Source organism: Filicampus tigris, chromosome 9 (genome assembly GCF_054856515.1).
Source record: "Filicampus tigris isolate MCC_2025a chromosome 9, RoL_Ftig_1.0, whole genome shotgun sequence".
NCBI classification, from domain to species: domain Eukaryota; kingdom Metazoa; phylum Chordata; class Actinopteri; order Syngnathiformes; family Syngnathidae; genus Filicampus; species Filicampus tigris.
This window is the reverse complement of record NC_141225.1, coordinates 9,537,772-9,554,440: the sequence shown is the minus strand read 5'-3', so window position 1 is coordinate 9,554,440 and position 16,669 is coordinate 9,537,772. Positions and strand designations below refer to the sequence as shown.

Sequence of the window (16,669 nt, the reverse complement as noted above, 5' to 3'; positions counted from 1 at the left end):
GATCAGGTCTTCGAAGCCAGGTCTCCTCAACCTGAAACAGTCAATGAGGGCGCTTTGCTATTTATAGCCACAGATTTTTTATTCAAGAGGGCTCTTCTGTTGTGCTTTTCTCGCCTCCTCTCGTTTTACCGCTCCCCGCACATCAGGTCTCAACAGACGGTAAAAATACGGACGTGCGGATGCATATTGTCTTAGGGAGATCAAATGAGATTTGAACGAGTCTGGCGCACACCTAAACTGTCATGATCACTAGCCACCGCTGTAGCTCCAAGCTAAGATGATCATGGTGGATAAGCGTCAAGGTCTCTTAACGCAGGACTTCCCACATGCAGCCTTATGTAAGCGACTGGGCTGCCCCTTTTGGCTGCGCCCCTCCCCTCGCTCTTCGGCGTGACGGCGTTGCAGCGATGCCTACTTGCGCTGCGACCACATCCGCCCACCGCCCTCCACCCACACAGGGACACGGTGGAAGGGAATTCCTCATTACCTCCGCCTTTAAGTGGCCACAATGTAGTGAGGGTCATCAAGACGGCGGGGTCCATATTTGAGGCTTAGCTTGCGTTACTAATTCAGTTTTCCAATTACTGCTAATTCAAACTCTGTCATACAGATTAAGAAAAAGTTACAAGGCATAAGTTAATAAACTGACAGCAAAACTTTGCAAAAAAACTACACGCCATTCTTAGAGCACAAATAGAGGCATGAATTGATTAACCAAGACACACAAACTGGGACTACAAAGGATTCATTTCAATTATCGATAACTCACAGGCAAAACATGCTTACTGTTCGAAGAAGTCATCTCGATGGATCTCCAGCCAAGTCGGATCAGGTCAAATTGTTGTTTTTTTGTTTTGTTTTTAAATCACGGAAAAAGCATCACGGCAAAAGAAAGAGCAGCTCTAGACTAGAAAGAACTCTCGCTGCTAAACTGCATAACGTAATGAATTCCATTATTTTTTTTTTGTGCAAGTTTCAGACAAGTTCAGCTCATTCTACTTTCTCCTTACTACAGCTTGCCTTGTTCTAATATCGAGAGGTGTCTCTTCTTTTTTTCTCAATGAAACTCACACATGCACCACGACAAAAATCCTTGCTGGCTCTTTCCCGCTCTCATGCCATCATGTGCACCGTTCGCAACGCTGCCGTCTCTTGCAAACCCTCCTCCCTTTGGCACTGGATTCCACCTCTCTCTCTTCCTCCCTCCCTCGCACATCTTGTTCGCTCTCTGCTCTCCGTGCTACAATATAATTGCAGTGACAGCCAAGCGAAGGGCTCACGAGCACCCCAGCTGTTTTAGAAGGCTACATGAATCAGTCACCAAGGTTGCTTTAGATGTGAAATACTTTTTTCCCCCCACAATTATTAAAGTTTAACTAGTCACGACTCACGACTGATCAATCCCCGTTCACACTATGTATAAAAGGACATTCTGAGGTGTTATCAGAGCCGTTCCACAATACCAAGACAGGGATGTCGAGCTTAAATCCAAATTCTCACTTCTGCATTGACAGCAATTAAGAGTATTTCATACACTGAAGTCATCACGCATCTAATTATCTGACGGCGGGATGCTGTGTTGCGTCGTGCAAATTGCGGAATTCGCTCACTTGACTGGGTTTGGCGTAAAAGGCAGTGGGGGCTGAATTATGGGATCACTGTGTAAAGAGGCTGATGATGGATGGGAACTTCTCTTGCGGGCTGTGAAATGCTGACAGCTGATGGCAAAATGCAGCATTGCTGTAACGGTTTCAAAAAAAATAAACAAAGGATATAAAAGGGAAGATAGCAGGCAAAAATTTGTGAAAGAAAAAAAACTCATTAGCTGGGAAAGCCTTAATCCCTCTAGACGACATATTTGCATGTTCTCCCTGCAGCTTCAGTGAATACGAGAGGACGTCAAAAGTTCAGCATCAAAGCAACTATCCGCATAGAGCTCCGATAAGGTAGAGTCGAGGGATGTCTGCTTTGTGCCTCGCTTGGCTACCGTGGAACCAGGATTCATTTGGGATCCAAGTGCGTCAAGCACCAGCTTTGATTTACCACGGAAAGATGCAACCGAGATGATTATGAAAATATGTTAGCGGGTAAGAAAATGATAAAAGGAGCCGTTAACTTTCAAACATAAAACAGTCGTCCAATACTACATAAAAACAATGCACTCCCATATTAAAAACACACTGGTCTCGATGTTTAAATCAATTGAGCAATTGTTATACATTTGGTCAATCAGTGAATTGTGTCTCGAAAAACAACATCATGATGTCCTCAAAAGAGCTTTACAACAGTGGAACAGAACCTCCAAACATTCAAATTTTCCTAGCCAGTTCAAAAATAACAATGAATCGACATTTTTCCCCCCACTGTCTCTCAGGTGCTAGCACAGCATGGCAGGATAGTTAAGCAGCAGCTAATGGCTTTGCCAATGATTCATTTCACCTACAGAGAGGTTGGGTCACAAGCACTGTTTTGAAAGACGTTCCCTTCCAACTATAGCCATTCATCATCATACAAGGGAGCGATTTTGTTGGGACAGTAAAAATGTCATTTGCAAGGGCAGGGGGCTGTCTTCAAACCTACCAAAAAGTCTCAACAGATTTGAAAGGGAACTTGGGCATGGTTAGCCAGATCTTTGACTTGACTCCAACAATAAGCATGGCTTGCATATTCGATAACTGGCCGCACAGGAAATCTCAGGTCGGCCACATGACCAGGGATAAAGTGGGCAGCACTAATGCGGTCTAATGCTTCGCTCAAATGAGCAGAGCCACGTCTTTCGCATCCAAGCTCTTCAAGTCTTTTGTGGGACAGCAAAAGAAAGAGGTGAAAGGCTAAAAGGACGATGGGTCAACAGGATAGGCACGAAGTGAGGATCAGTAGCCAAAGATATCACAGATAAACTGTTCAGCACCATGAACGCCATCACCGGACAGGTAGCGGTGGTCTCCACATGAAAAATCGAGTTGGACGTTAAAGCGACACATCAGAGTATCCAGTAGAGTGGAGAAGCTACTGTATATCCTTGTCTTTGAAATGTAAAAACATTTGGTGCCATTTACTGAAAAGTAACAATTGAATAAACCTATTACACAAACCCAGGTCACCACATATTTAACGACAGGTTATTTTTCAGTAAGATAGCGTCCCCCTAGCTTTTAACATATCGACGGCGGAAACTGTTATGACGTCTGACCTTTCCACAGGAAACGCTTAAAGCGTTGCCTTGCATAAGGTCCATTTGAGTAAATACACGCATGGACAAAATTGTTGGTCCCCTTCTGTTACTGAAAGAAAACCCCAGAATGATCCGCAGAAAATGGATTGTAAAAATTAACCACAGGTATTTTTCTCCCCTAATAGGCTAACACAGGTCGGCAACCCGTGGCTCCGGAGCCACAAGCGGCTCTTTCATCCTTATGTTGCGGCTCTGTGTGGCTTGGGAAAAAAATGTTAAGTGTCCGATTGAAGTGTATTGTAACGTCTTCCAAAAACACGACGCCAGACGTATCTTAGTTATCCCCCTTTTTATTATTCTAGCACGGCTAATGCGGGCCAGAATCGGCGCAGACTAAGGTGCAACAGTTCCGTCATAAGTACACACGAATCTCTGGTCCTTCGCCGTCTGTTCTCTCATTTACACACCCTCCAATCCAGCGAGTCACGTGATGCATTCAGGAACCTCGGAAACAACACAACTTAGCAAAACACAAATGTCACCACAACACAGATAACCCAATTCGTTACAGTATGTTATTTGTCTCAAAAACGTGCATCACGTCTTCTTACGTCAAAGTTTTTAACTTCTTTCTTCAGACCTTTTGCAATTTCGGTGATCAGCATTCGCCTGCTGAGGGAGGCGACAGCACTTTACGTGCATGGCCGCCTCCTGACATGCCTACTGCCAGCGACACAAAAACTGCACATTAACTGAACAAACTATTTTAATTGTTTGTTTGTTTAACTGTTGTTGTAAATTATAAGATTATTGGGAACTTGAAATATTAAAATAAAATTATATAGTCACTGTCGGCTGAAAATCTCGGACGTCCATATATGGTCAGTTATTTTTTTACTTTATTTTTTTTTTAAATCACAAATCGATTCTAAAACTGCAAATATTCAAATAAAGCACGATATCACGGCTGGACGTGTGTGTGACACGGCCATCCGCTGTTGCAGCCTTTTTTTTTTTAAAGCAATAACGGGTGAAAATAGGAAAGTTCGCTGGATTACGTTGGCTTGTTTAATGTGGATCGATGAGTTGCTTCATTGCAAAAAGATGCCCTCAAGTGTGTTTTGAGGCAAGTCTCCGTTTCATTTTAATATGTACTTTAGATGCGGTTTGTTTGATCATTGTTTTATTTACTGCATCACTTGTGGCTTTAAACCTGAGAGAAGGCGTTTTGTGAAGGCGTTGTAGCCAAAATGAAGATGCATTGTATTGGGCAAGTGTGTTTGCTGGTGTGACGTTTCAAAGGCCGGGGGCATGATGAGGACTCCGCATGACCGTGGACTTTGAAGTACTCGCTGCAAGGCTTGGTTTTGGTACTCTTTCAATCAATTCAAGTGTCAAATTACCGATTGAATGTATTTTGTAGGTAGTGTTATGTGGATGTGAGTGTGCAATAGCAATGTAAGGTATTATACAACTGGAACTTTCCGGTTCCTGGGAACTCAAACAAGCTGGCGTTTTTTGGAAGTTAATGTCAAAAAGTGTTTGTAGCTCCCAGTGTTTTATTTTTCATGGAAACCGGGTCGAAAAGGCTCTTTGACTGTTAAGGGTTGCCGATTCCTGGTCTAACAGAATTACCTTAAAAAAAAAAAATAAATAAAAATCAAACTTTGAAAATTGACTTGAACAAAAACAATATAGCATTTCACTTAATATTTTATTGCACAACCTTTTGAGGGAATCACTGTAATCAAAATATTTCCCTAACTCTCAAATAGATTTTAGCATGTGTCAACAGGTATTTGGGTGTCTCCACAGGTATTTTGGCCCACTGTTCATTAATAAAGTGCTCCAACCTTCTCAAGTTTGAAGGCTGCTTTCTCCAGAAAACATGTTTCAGCTTCTTTCACGGATTTCCAATAGCATCCGAACACGTCAGAATAGTCTCTTCTTTTGTTCTTAGCCATTCATGTTTTTTTGTTGTTGTTTTTTTTTCAGCTGTGCGTTTGTCCGTTTGTCATCCTTTTGGAAGATCCATGACGTGCAACTCCGAGCTAGCTTTCTGACACTGGGCGGTGCATTTCACTCCAGAAATCCTTGAGTAGCTTGAAAATTCCTAACAACCAGGCACAGCACGAGTTCAAGACATCCTGTGCCGGATTTAATAAAGGAAGCCCAGAACATAACTGAGTCTACTGTTTGTTTCACAGCAGGTAAAGTGTTCTTTTCGTTGTACAGACGGAACAGGCACAACTGTTGGCACCCTTTTGTTCATGAATGAAAAACCGACAATCATCTGTGAAATAACTTGAAACTGATGGCTGGAATTTTCTGAAATGCGTATTGATGAGCCGCAATACTGTTGGGACAATGCTCTTGTGACGGTTTTGTCCATGCGTGTATTTGTATGAAAAAAAAAATCGTAGAATCACAAGTTCATCGTAAACCGAGGACCCCGTGTAAATTCAATTCATACGACTTCCGGTGAAATATGAACACATCAGTGGCCGAACAGCACCCAAGACCAACGCACTGTGTTCGACCTTCAAGGTTCCACTGTGTCATGCATATGCATTGAAACCCTCGGAGCTTTGCAGCAACGCTTGTGAAGTCGGCCAGGCAAAGACTTAAAGCCCGTCACCTCCCCTCCAACCTGATCAATAATTGACTTCAAAGCAAACTACTGAGGAAACATCGGTTTTGGGGGGTGTGGGGGTGAAAACAAACAGAGCTGAAAGATGAGAAGGAAGGAGTAAAGATGGAGAGTTGGAGACAGTATGAGAGGAGAGGGGAGAGGGATGGGAGCAGCAGCAGCAACACCACGCGTGGTGCTCTGGCAGAGATCTATAAATAGCTCTTCAAATCTCACTAGAAAAAGCCACTCTTCTTCCACTGCTGCTGCAAACAAGACATTCAAAGATACAAGCAGATATGGATAGCAAGCCGACGAATAAACCCGCGGACCGCATGCAGGTAGATCAGAGCTGACAAATTCATTGGCATCACCTCTATAAAAGGCCAATTTTTTAAAATGCTTTCATGTCAGCCGTCTTGGCTTGTATCGATTGTAATTGTAATTGATAGTGGAAGTGGAATACAGCCAAGCTATGCACACATAACATATTGCGCAGTATGGCAACAAAAACCAGAAGAACAAATATCAGACATTATTATGGTTCAAGTGACAATTCCGATTTTTGCTCGAGTGTCACGATTGGGAAATGCATCGTGGCAGCTTAAAAAGAGAAAAAAAAACGCATTGAATCGGATACAGTTGGATTATTTTATTTACTGACAAAAATCTATGAAGTAACGGCCATATATTTATTTTATCATTTATATGCATTTTCAAGCTTTATGACCCTCCTCACACTCTTATAACCCTTTTCCATAGACTTGGAAAAAAAACGTCCTTTTAGTGTTGGGCCCATCGAATAGTTTCAGAATCGATTATTCTACCTAATCATCCATTGATAAAGAGAGTAATCACATAAAAATTGCTTTTACAAACTTACAAAATAAAACACAAAACAAGTATGTGTGGTGCAGGCATTATCTTTAACGAACAGGGGTTGCCATCCTCACATTCTACATCAGGGCTATTCAACTAAATTATTCAGGGGGGCATATTATCAAAAAGGGGTGGGGGGGGGACCGCCACAGTGGTCGAAAAAAAAAAGAAAATAGAAATGTGTCTTCATTTATTTTATAAAACGCTTTTGCCCTTAAAAAAATTAAAAGTAAAAAAATAAGGAGGCGGAGGTGGCATGTTCATTGAGTATGTTTGCAGCTTCCTTTACATGTCAGTGTTGGGAAAAGAGGCAGAAAAAAAAAAAATCGCCCCAAGTCGGCAAAATGCTCCCATACATGCGGCTTATGTGATCCATGAGGGTTTTCAACTTCCTCTGCTGGTATTACGGCGAATGCGGACTAATCACGTTGCCTTAATGTGAACGCGCGCATTTTTTTTTTCTACCAACCATTTTGTGGTTCGTGCCCGGGCCGAACCGTGATGCTTGATCCGTACGGATCAAAGATGATCCGTTGCACCACTAGTGACTTGGTTACAGAGCAAACGCATCGGTCTGCCTTCGGGAGTTTCAATGCATGCATATTTGTCGGTCCACCCGGCATTAAACGGACGATTTTCAAAATCAACCTCTCTTTTTTTTTCAATTTTGATAGTGACGTGTTTACAGATCGAGCGCCCTAGCGAGGTGCCTCCACAGCTCACTCAGGCTTCTTCCTTTTCTCCTCTTGCTTTGGGGGGAAACATCCAGCATAAAAAATCTTGACCTCATGGTACTGCACTACGCCACAGCGCCTCCTACCTTCCCAGGCGGTGTGTAACATAAGGCTGTGTACATGTGGCCAACGTGTGTGTTTTTTGTTTTTGGCACTCTTCCGCGGGCCGGGCCAACACGCTTGGCGGGCCTGATGTGGCCCGCCGGCCGCCAGTTGAATAGCAAAGTTATACGTTCTGCAGTATCTGTGACTATGTATGGCTTTAAAAGGCGGGGCCTGGCCTGTTGAGTGACATGGAAGTCAGCAAATGAGAGTGTAGGCACAGGATAGCGGGTGGCTATTTAATAGCTAACTAGGGGTGGGAATCTATGGGTACCCCGGAATCACTACATTGGCTTACGTTTTATAGTCCATGTAAAACACTGATACCCTTTTTAAAACAAAACACTGATGGAAGAGCAAGAATTTAGATTTCACACTGGGCTCCGGTCATATGAGGTTTTGCTTGTTCTGCCATCTTGTCACGTATTAGGTTAGCCTAGCACAGACGTCAGCCGTACAAACACACGTAATCGCTTGCCCGCGCTTTGACAACCGATTACGCGTGCTTTGAGTTTTTTTATTGAAACCTTCGATTATTAATACCTATGAATCGATTCAGATTCTTTTTAATACACCGAACGATGAATCGAAAAAATGATTATCGTTCCCACCTCTATTGCTAACTGTTAGCCAGTCTGCCTGTTGAGTGCCTCAGTTGTGGCCATGCAACTAGTGTATTAATGTGCTTATTACGTGTTTATTTTCTCCTTATTTGTTCAATAAAGTAATTGAAAGTGCACTGGTGGCTATGTCTATCCTTGACCACCTGTGCAGGGATTACAATTCATTCGAACTAGCTGCGGTAGATTATATAAAATAAACTAACAATGTTTACGTTACCACTGAAAAGCAGTTATGTAAACCAATTTTGCTTTGCAATAAAAAATTGCTCTTTAGCTTCTTTTTTTTTTTTTTAAGTGTGAAATGATCCCACACTTGGGCCATTCTCTGTATTTTACACACAGTTTCCTCCTGCCTTGCACTTAATCTGCAATAACATTAGTCGTGTCTAAAAAAGCCACCGCAAAATCTCAGAATAAAGAGAAAAATTTGCAATGTAGAATTAGATTATATATGAATTAATTGAATTAATTATAAATTAAATATATTTTGGAAAAAAAACAGCAATATAGTGAGACAGCGAAAAGTGTCTGCAATGAGGCGAAGGATAACTGTAATTATTCAGGTATTCACATGCAGTTTGGGCGTCTTTGCATACGGGTTGCTTCATGTGTCCGTAAACACAGCCATATTAGATATCACTTCAAAGGTAATATACATTGAGAAAAACAGACAGTCAAAAAATTGGATACAGGCATCAAATCCAGGCTTGCTATACAACACACAGTGGAACTTCCAAGTCGAACATTATAAAGCTTGTAAACTTTGAAGTTTAGGACTAAGATAACATTTTATTGAACATGTAATATGAATTTGGGACATTGAACTGCCATTTCATTAATTCAGTGCGCCTCATTAGACCTCATTTCAGGCAAGTTCAAAGAATTTAGTTTTTTTTTTAGTATTTTCCCCTATCATTACGGTCATTGACGATCACCAGTAGGCACGCGGATGACTGAGCAGAAGTGTTGCTTCTGATTGGGAGTTTTGTACTTCCTGTTTCGGTGTATATTCCCGTTGGCAAATGTTTAGATTATGTGACAATTTATTCCAAATATAACGAGTCTCAATGTAAGATTTTGCTCACAATCTTCCCCAAAAAACAGAAGTTAACCAACAAGAAGGAATGGATCTTATTGGACTTTTAAGCACTACGCATGCTGTTGTTTTCTTAACCCCACAGAGCAGATGTTCGAGTCACAGCTCGAGGGGTCTGCGCTATAATCCCACTGTGTGTGACATCGAGCACCTCTTCATCTATTTCCAGCGGAGGTGTAAAAAAATGTGAAGTTGCCGTTTGCCAAGCATTTGTTCATTTGGAAATTAAAGAAACCAAATGACAAAACTTGACACTGGATGGTGGACACTTTGGGACTGGAATCCAAACCAAGTAGGCTAATCGAGGCGGAACCTATCATCCCAAACATTTTAATATCCTTTCAAACTCATCTCACAATTATTACCCTTAGAAATTTGATTTTTGCAAAGTGGAGCAACCTGCTGAGCAAAAAGTCATGCGGGACGTTCGCATCACCGACAAAAAATTTGGTCGAGTACAGTAAAACAGTATGACTTCATTATTTCTCCTTTCAACAAGCAACTGCCCTCTTTGAAGAATTTTCTAAAATAAAAAAATGAAATATTCACTTAAAATGACTCTAAAATACTACATAATAAAATAAGTTGACAAAATAATGGATTACTAAAGTACAAGACCCATTATGCTGCTTACACTGCTATTCTCACAAAAAAATGTTCCATTTGTGCTACTTAGATCGAATCAAATGACACCGTTCGAAACATCACAGTACTGTACTTTTGACGCTTAGACTTGAAGAGACACCTTGGAATTTAAGGGTTTAACTGAAACTTGTCAGATAATCCGACATATGTTGAATAGTAATTCCTACTCCAGATTCAATCATCTGATTTTCAAAATTCATTTGAAGGTTGAAGTGGCCATTCCAACCAGATTCAGCACTTTGTCATTATTGTGACATCCTGTCACGTTTTTCAAGGAAGAGCACAAAATCACGCTGACAGGTGGCAATGAAGTTAGTGTTTAGGTGAATAGTTTAGTTGGATTCGTTCAGAAGTATGTGAGTTAGAAAATGGTGACTCGGCGAGGGTTCACTGTATTCGGATTTTACAATTGCTTTGCATGCCATCAACTCCTATGTACAGTAATATCAAATTTTCTGTGGTTTCTTCTTGGGTACATTTTACATCGCGTTGTGACAAGAAATCAGGCGTTCAACTCGTCAAGGCAGCACCACCTCCTCGTTTCATCCTCATTCAATCCATTCCAATGGCGATTTTAGCCAACATAATATCCGCACCAGGTAGAAAGGCAACTTTAAAGCTGGCTCTTTACATTCAGTGTCTGAACTTCACAAGTCATCAGAGGCGTTTGCCTTACCTCTTTTTTGCTGGGTCCAATGCAGGAGGGTCCGCGTTGAAGAATTCTACCCCCCGCCCCCGCCTCCCCACTCTCTCTCTCCCTCCTTCAAGTTGAGGCTGTGGGAAAGCAGATGGTTGGTGTAGTCAGAACCAGAACCGGTTGAGCTGTTAGCCACACAAGACCAGAAGCTAACAATAGCTAGCACACACGGTATAAGCTCCTCGCCTCCTCCTCCCCCGGCGCTTATAATTAGCCACACACGCGCACACACACACGCACACGCACTAGCACCTAGCTAACGTTAGCCTGCTAACTAGCCTTTTCTCTACACCAAGCAAACAGATCGCGTCGCTAATCGTACATATTAGCAACCCAAGCCATAACACACGTTTTCAGCAAACCACTTGTCAACCACCCCCCCGAACGGGAGGGGCTAGTTGGGTGTCATTAGCCTCGCTGCCCGAATGTGACTTACCAGGGGCTAATGCTAGCCGCTCGATACGTGGTGGTGGTAGTGGTGGAGGATCACTACGACCCCCGGACTGTCAAAATAGCGCCGCGTGAGGCTTCACGATAGGCTCGCAGTAGTGACTCAATGGCGAGTCATTTTAAGACGCCGACAGCAACAGGCCGAATCGACGAAGAGCCCAAATGAATAGAAAGTAAGGGGAAAAAAAAGAAAAGAAACCCGATTTCCCCCCGTCTCAGCTCCGGCTTGTGAGCGTGTGTGTGTGTGTACACTGTGTCGGCGTCACTTTTTCGCCCACCCCCCGACAGTCTCCAATTGCCCCTGCCTGCACTCCGTAGATCGGGGTTGGACTACATGTGGGTGGAGCTAAACGTTTGACTCCGGAAGTGGTCGAAATGTCCATTGTAGGTGAACAGAGGGTCGTACAGCTATGGAAGCATGTCCAGTGTGTTCAGGGGCCCTGGAATTGAGGAGTCGGCGTTGGTTCTGAGTGTCTGTTCAAAAGATGCTCTCCACATACAAATGAGTGGAATAAGTGCAGTACCACATGTCCCCACCAGAGGACGGACTCCCGGAGGTTTGTACAGTGGTACAGTACCTCAAGTTACGAATTTAGTTCGTTCTGAGACCCGTTTGTGACTCGAAACGTTAATAAATCGAGGAAACTTTTCCCATTGAAATGAATGGAAATGCAATCAATCCTTTCCCCCCCAAATTATGTTGTATGTATATTTTATGATATGCATATATATGATGCATGCACAGTGTATATGATAGATAGATACCTAGCTAGATAGATGGATGGATGGATGGATGGATGGATGAATGGATAGATAGATAGATAGATAGATAGATAGATAGATAGATAGATAGATAGAGTGGGTACAGAAAGTATTCAGACCCCTTGAAATGTTTCGCTTTCTGTGTCATTGCAGCCATTTGCCAAAATCAAAAAAGTTTATTTGATTTCTTATTAATGCACACTCAGCTCCCCATCTTGACAGATCATAAATGTAGATTTTTTGGGGGGGGCAAATTTATTAAAAAATAAAACTGAAATATCACATGGTCACATAAGTATTCACACTCTGACGCATTATATTGAGTAGAAGCACCCTTTTGAGCTAGTACAGCCATGAGTCTTCTTGGGAATGATGCAGCAAGTTTTTGACACCTGGATTTGGGGATCTGCCATTCTCCCTTGAAGATCCTCTCCAGTTCTGTCAGGTTGGATGGTGAACGGTGGTGGACAGCCATTTTCAGGTCTCTCCAGAGATGCTCAATCGGGTTTAGGTCAGGGCTCTGGCTGGGCTAGTCAAGAATGGTCACAGAGTTGTTCTGAAGCCACTCCTTTGTTATTTTAGCTGTGTGCTTCACATCATTGTCCTGTTGAAAGGTCTGAGGGCTCTGGAAGAGGTTTTCTTCTCTGTACTTGGCCGCATTCACCTTCCCTTCAAATGCAACCAGTTGTCCTGTCCCTGCAGCTGAAAAACACCCCCACAACATGATGCTCCCACCACCATGTTTTACTGTAGGGATTGTATTAGGCAGGTGATGAGCAGTGTCTGGGTTTCTCCACACATACTGCTTAGAATCAACACCAAAAAGTTCAATCTTGGTGTCATTAGACCAGAGAATCTTATTTCTCATAGTCTGGGAGTCCTTTGTGTGTTTTTTGGCAAACTCAATGCGGGCGAAACTTCCGTTGGGCCACTCCGCGCCATAAAGCCCCGACTGGTGGAGGAATGCAGTGATAGTTGACTTTGTGGAACTTTCTCGAATCTCCCTACTGCATCTCTGGAGCTCAACCACAAATATTTGATCAGTTTTGCCGCATCTGTTTCTTCAAATGGTATTTCTCTGTGTCTTGAAATGTATTATTTCATTTATGTATTTATTTATTCATTTCTTTTTTTAATAGCAGCTCATCAGGTTATATATATATATATATATATATATATATATATATATGTATATATATATATATATATATATATATATATATATATATATATATATATGTGTGTGTGTGTGTGTGTGTGTATAAATATATATATATATATATATATATATATATATATATATATATATATATATATATATATATATATATATATATATATATATTAGGGCTGTCAAGATATTAAAAAGATTTTGAGATTAATTAATTATCACCTGTAATTAATTGATCTAATTAATCTATTTTTTAATCTCAGTTGAAAAGCCCCTAAACCCCAGATTGTCTGTATGTATGTATCTGTATTTATGGTGTATATCTTTTTTTGTCAATTACCGAGTCATTTGCCACCTTGAGGAACTGTTTTTTGCATTTATCAGCCAAGTCCCTGGTTTGTGTTTACACGCTGATCAGTGCAAAATGAGTTGAAGTTCCACTCACCATCAATAAAGTGTCCAGTCACCCCCAAATAACTGTGGTTGCGAGATGAGGTCCAGTGATCTGCGGTTATAGTAATACATTTGTCCGAATCCCCTACCAAAACATCAAGCTTGCTTTTCTTTTCACCGTCTTACATTTTGCTGATTTTAGTCATCACCGCAGTCCTGCATGGTGGTTTGTATGATGGGTTATTGGATGCTGTTTGCAACACCTCCATGAATCCCTTGTCTTCAACAAAGTTGATCGGCCTGCAGTTCATCGCTATACACTTGGCAAGAACATTCGTCAGCCCGTCGGTCGCAGACTTGCTCATATGCGGACTCTTCTCGAGTTTAGTTTGGCGAAGAGCTTTGCAATGGCTTGCTACATTAGCGTCTTCATTTCTATCATTAGCTGTGGCTTTAGTCGCGTCTGGTTACTTTGCATTTATGTGTGTAAGCTTGAACTGCTTCTTTGGTAAGCAAAGTCCTTCTTACAAAGTAGGCATATCACTTTGCCTTTATCAATAGTGCTGTCAGGGCGTGTTTTTAATTTCCCCTTCATCAGACCAAGAACTCTCACATGCTCCTCCACTTTCACGTCATCTCTCTGCTCCTGAATTTGCCCTCCCACCTACAACAGGAGCCTATGCCAAACACAATGACAGCAAATCAATGTCCACTTCAGGGTGTGACATTGACCATTGTTTTTTACACCCCCAACAACTCGAGCACAAGTCACATGCATCAAAATGGATCTCATCATCATACAGAAACATTCAAGTTAGAGGTTAAAAAAAATTAGATTAATGCAATAAAAAAAAACGCTTTAACTCTGACAGTAATTAATTGATCGCCATTAATGCACTACACACAAACAGACATACATGGGCACTTTACCCTTTTTACTGGTCTGTCCTCCATCCGCGACCTGGGTACTCTTCCGTCCCCGTCCCTGCGCCCTGATTCATATAAACAATCGTCCTCCCGTCCTTCCTCGTCCTTTCAAAGCGCTTACATCCTTACTGAACTGTACTTTCATTCATTTTTTCAGTGTGCACTGTCAGATCGTACAAGAGGTCATAATTTAAAACTCCAAGTTAAGCATTCTAAATTTGACCTTAGGAAGTTGTTTTTTAGTAACAGGGTAGTGCCATTATGGAACAATCTTAGTGGCGATGATGTTAATTCTTCTACGTTGGCGATTTTTTCGAAGACGTGTGGATCAACTATCATTTGATTAATTAATTAACTAATTAATTAAGGGACTGGACAACGGCCCACCTCAGCCCCTGCTGGTCAATTGAAGTGGTTTTGTTTCTTGTTTTTTCAATGTATATATGTGATTTTGTTGATGATGTTGGTTGTTTGTAGTGTTTTGTTGACTGGCTAACAATAAATCAATCAAAAAAAAAAAGTGTCCTTCACTGACGTACCATTTGTCCGTCACTGGCAGATGCTTGTTTTTCTGACTTTTTTTGGGGGGGAATCGACTGACGGACCAACGGACTAACTGACGGACTTAACTGATGGACTGACAGACAGACTGCCGATCACATTTGAGTTCGTCATGAAAAATGACGTGCTGAAGAATGATGTACGGGTACCCTGGCCGCTGATGGATGACGAATGACGGACCAGCAAAATTTAGTAAAACGACCTCAGATGGCCTGTATATTTCTTCTCTCGAAGTCTTCACAAGGTGGCTTGTGATACCTTCACCCCTGCCGTGTGGAGGTTGGCGATGATGTCACTTACTGTTGTCTTTGGGTGATTCGTCACAGCCCTCAAAATGTTTCTGTCATCAACTGCTGTTGATACCCTTGGCCGACATGTCTTTTGCTCAGTGTACCAGTAGTTTCTTTCTTTTCAGGACATTCCAAACGGTTGTGTTGGCTATGCCCAATGTTGTGCAATAGCTCTGATCAATTTTCCCTCTTCTCTTAGCTTAAAATGGTTTGCTTTCCTCCCACAAACCGACCTCTGGTCTTCATGTTTGCTTAACAGCAAATTAAGTTTTCACAGATGAAACCCAAAGTAAAAAAAAAGCGCTATCTAATGTTTAAGCAATCAATCTAAAAGGCAACACCTGTAGGCAACTAGAAACATCCATCAGTCACATGTTCCAATACTTTTGCTCACTTGAAAAGAGGTTGGCTTCAAACAGAAGGTGCTCTGTCCTAAGTTTTTTATCTATTAGATGTAAAATACCATGAAACAAAAGCTGGAATTCTGAACGTTTGTCTCATATTCATCTTTTGATCTGAAACCCAAATGTCTTCAGTATACAACAAAAAAATTCTAATAATTGACCTTGCCGCTCCGTTTCCTTGCCCACCTGGGCGGTATCTCCTTCAAGCTTGAATCTTCTGGCCTGGGAGAGCGAGGTGCTGCATAGGATCTTAGCTCTTCGTATTGCACTCTTCTGCACGGAAATGTTGAAATCATTGCTGTTGTTGTACATTTGCATATACTATACAAATAGGAAGTTATGATCATCAACTCAGCTTTTTTTTTTGGAACAAGTTTACTAAGAGAAAGACTGTTTAAGGAGACAGACTGTTTATACATTCGCTGAGACAATTTCACCATGAAACAACGAGTGGTTGACAGTTCAAGCTCCATCTCTCTCTCCTTGTCCCCACTCGGTGCCCAGTGAGCGAATCACTGCCATCTGCCAGCTTTTGCGAAGCTGTGGATCGAGAAGCTTTGACATAAACATCCTCAGCTTGTCATTATTATTTTACTATTGCTTGTATTTTATGGTTTCATAACCTCAGTTTTGCCGCATCTGCACCATACGCTGACAAAAAAGGCACTCTATTCTTTTTATCTTTTATTATTTTATTCACTCTTTCTGTGCAGCACTTTGTTACAGTTGCGGTTGATTTTGTCGTCTATAAACAAACTTGAGTTAAGCATCTAAAAAAAACAAAAACATGCAAGTCTGTGTACAGCCAGACCTGCAGGCACTTTGAAACTGCGAATGGCTCATTAAATCACATATTGAGGCTTTGATCACTTCACCGACACTTGGGATAAGTGTTTGAATCTTTTGCTTTTGCTGCTGGTTCTGTTTTGAGACCAGCATGAAAATTCAACCATGCAGGTCTATGCTGTTTTTATTTATTTATTTATTTATTTTATCAGGGTGCTGAAGTGTAAAACAAGCTGGTAGCCCTTCACATAAATCTGAACCCAAGAAGTAGCTTTCAGTTTCAAGAAGTTTGCTCACCCCTGATTTAGTTTTAGAGTCTTCAATTGAAGGGGTAGTTTGCAGTTT

The 16,669-nt window shown here is 41.6% G+C and overlaps 1 protein-coding gene across 10 annotated transcripts in view; it reads right to left on the bottom strand.

The window, feature by feature from the left end:
• r3hdm2 (R3H domain containing 2) overlaps positions 1-11,342 on the bottom strand; it is a 55,991-nt gene extending 44,649 nt beyond the window's left edge. For 9 of the 10 annotated variants that reach the window (XM_086040028.1, XM_086040035.1, XM_086040030.1 and 6 more), the window contains exons 1-2: positions 11,017-11,342; positions 10,560-10,657 (exon numbers count right to left, since the gene is read on the bottom strand). The gene's annotated coding sequence lies outside the window, so the exon portion shown is untranslated. Of the gene's footprint in view, positions 1-786; positions 1,151-10,559; positions 10,658-11,016 lie in introns of those variants that run through there. The other variant, XM_086040029.1, reaches the window with a different exon arrangement.
• Positions 11,343-16,669: the final 5,327 nt, after the last annotated feature.